Genomic DNA, 3,268 nt, shown 5'->3' with positions numbered 1-3,268 from the left:
GGGAAGAGGAGGAGGAGCGGAACAACGCTGAAAATCCGGGCTCGGCCTGGGCACCCTCCTGCAACCTTCCCAAATCCATGAATCCCCCGCGGCAGCAGCACCTCCCCCTGCCCGGGCTGTTGGAGTTACGGGATCTCCTGTGCCCAGGGAAGGCTCCAGCTCCCATCCCACAGCCTGGAATCAGCTCTGCCTCAGCCGGGATGTGGAGATGGCAGAGGTGCCATTCCCAAGGCCTTCTCCCAAAATGAGCCAAGGCTAGGAGCCAGGCACAGAGCCCCCGGGATGGGCACGGAGCGCCCGGGATGGGCACGGAGCGCCCGGGATGGGCACGGAGCCCCTGGGATGGGCACGGAGCCCCAGGATGGGCGCTGATCCCAGCCAGAATCCGCTCCCCCAGGAGGAGCCTGGATGGCCCTGCCAGCCCCAGGCACTGCTGTGGTCCCAGGACCTCCGGCTCTCCCGGAGATCTGGAATTGTTCCCAACAAACAGCCTGGCTTGGGTCACTTTGAGATCAGTCTGGGGTTCTGGGCCGGAGGCGGCACCGGGGTCTCCCGGGGGATGAATCCATGGTTTGTGCTAACAGTCACAGAGCCGAATGTTCCCGGCGAGCCCCTGCAAGGGAAAGCCCTGGAAAAGCACTGGCAAAGCGGCTCCCGAGGCTCCAACTCAACAGCAAACATGGAATGCTCCGAGTGCGGATGGACGGAGGAGGCCGGGCGGGAAAGCGGAGCCAAGGAGGGATTTGCTGGAGCAAATTCACCAGGGAAAACCACCAGGAACCCCTGGGGACTGGGATGGGATCATCCCCTGTGGCCACGCAGATCCCGGGACTCAGGAGGGACAAAGGAAAGGTTTGGAAAATGTCACATCAAGGAGAATGCCTGGAAAACCCCGCATTTCCACCCAAATTCCCCTCAACTGCCTCTGCAGCCGGGTCAGACATGGAAGGCAAAGACAGAAACAAGGAAAAGGGAAAATCCACAACCTCCGAGAGCGCCAGGGACACCCTGGGACGGCTCCAGCCTGGAACAGCCTCTCCCACATGGAGAAAATGGAACAGGGATAAAATTAAGGGAAGGAGTTGCTCCATTCTCAGCCCTGGGACCCCTGGAATTCCCAGCCCTACCCAGCACCTGCGACTGGGACTGGGATTGGGATTGGATTGATTTGTACTGATGCCAGAGCCCATTGGGAAGGTGCAAATCTCCTGCCCCAGGAGATCCCAGCAAAGCAAAAAACTCTGGGAAAAATGGGATTCGGGTGAGTTTAGAAATCTCTGCAATAAATTTTTATAAATATTCCCTATTTACAGCAAACACTGGGAATGGGAGCGTGGGGAGGGAAGGAGGAGCCAGGGGCACACTCAGAGCAGCTCCTGCTGCCACAGGCAGGATGCTCCTGCCTGTCCCCAGTGTCCCCTCTGCCCCCACTCCATGGATCCATCCCCTCTGGAATGTTCCTGCCTGTTCCCAAGGCTGGGGGAGAAACCAACCACCTCCTTCCCTGAAATCCCAAGGATTTTTGTCCCAAGGTCTCTCCTCATCAGTCTCATGGTCCAACCTTTGAGTCACAGCCTCAGCCAAACGGGAAACCACAGGGAAGATTCTGGCTCCCTTGGGAATGGGGGTGGGGGGTCAGGTCCTGTTCCTAAATCAGCCATAAATCCATAAATCCAGGACATCCGGCTGCTCCGGCCCCGCAGCGCCTCCTTTGATCCCAAACAGGAAAAGGGGGATCCCAGGCAGGGAAACCCCAACCCAACCCAGGGAACCCCTGATTCCAGCCCCTCCCTCTGCGCCCAGGTCCAGGTTTAAGGTTGGATCCCAGCACTGGCCCTGCACTCGGGGGCCCGGAGCATTCCCGGTGTTGGCCACTATCGGCTGCCAGGGGACACAAGGACAATTTTAAGAGGGAAAAGCTCACCAGGGAATTCTCTGGCAGAAAATCCCTTTCCATTCCACAAACCCCAGACCCAGCAGGGGAATGTTTATATTCCAAGAGGGGGGGAATATTTACAGTCTGGGAAGTTTTCATTTAAATTCCATTAAATAATAAAATATTTGGGATTAAACACTAATTCCATTCCATCACAAAATCAGGAATAATCCTTTCTTTCTGGTGCTTTTAGCCCAGTTTCTGTCCTACTCGGAGGCAGCTCTGATGCCCAGGCTGGAGTCTGGGATCCCTTTGGAGCAGACAGGAAATGGACACAGAATTCCCATTCCCTGCCCCACAGCCCCACTCCCACGGGATCTCCATTATCCCCTGGGAAAGGATCAACTCTCCCTGCACGGCCCCACAGGGAACCCCAGGAGCTGAGCATTCCCAAAGGACCTTTTCCTTCTGCTCTCTGAATTCTGACAGGGCCCCATTCCCAAACATCCTCCTCACATCCCAAACCCAGGGGAAGTGCAGGGAAGGTTCCCGTGACCAAATCCCATCTGGCTCTGCCCGGAGCTCGTGGCGACACTGGGGGTGGATGAACTGGGACACTGGGATGGGTGAACTGGGATACTGGGATGGGCTAACTGGGACACTGGGATGGGCGAACTGGGACACTGGGATGGGTGAACTGGGACACTGGGATGGGCTAGTTGGAATACAGGGATAAACTGGGATACTGGGATGGATGAACTGGGACACTGGGATGGATGAACTGGGACACTGGGATGGACAAACTGGGACACTGGGATGGGCTAGTTGGGATACAGGGATGAACTGGGATACAGGAATGCACTAAGTGGGATAAGGAGCTGTGAGGTGTAGGGGGAAGAGCACAGGGAACAGAAATCCATTGGAACTGGGATGGATTTAAGGCACTCAACAGTGGGAACTGGGAATGACTGTTACCCATGGGCTTGAGCACAGGACATTCTCCTCTGTTTCCTGTGATCTGGGATGGAACAGCACTGGATCCCAGCTGGAATGGGAAGAGGTGGCTCCTTCCAGACTAAATCCAAGGCTTTGGATTGCTTTGGAACCACCAGTGGGGTCAGCACCGTGCCCTGGAACAGCTCCTGGATCCAAGGGGCCTCAGAGCTGCAAGTGTCTGAGGGAGCAGAACCTTTTTTGGGAAAGCTGCAGCAGGTCTGGAGGGAGGAGAGCAGCAGGGACGGGAATTACAGGGATGTGATGAATACACGGGAATTAACTGCAAATTAACGAAGGGAAGGGAAGGGAAGGGAAGGGAAGGGAAGGGAAGGGGATTTTCCCCATTTTTCCAGATTCTGCCATGGCCAATCAGACACAGATTGGAGTTTGAACATT

Source organism: Geospiza fortis, unplaced genomic scaffold (genome assembly GCF_000277835.1).
Source record: "Geospiza fortis unplaced genomic scaffold, GeoFor_1.0 scaffold494, whole genome shotgun sequence".
NCBI classification, from domain to species: Eukaryota; Metazoa; Chordata; class Aves; order Passeriformes; family Thraupidae; genus Geospiza; species Geospiza fortis.
The sequence above is the reverse complement of the archived record's forward strand: the minus strand, read 5'-3'. Positions refer to the sequence as shown.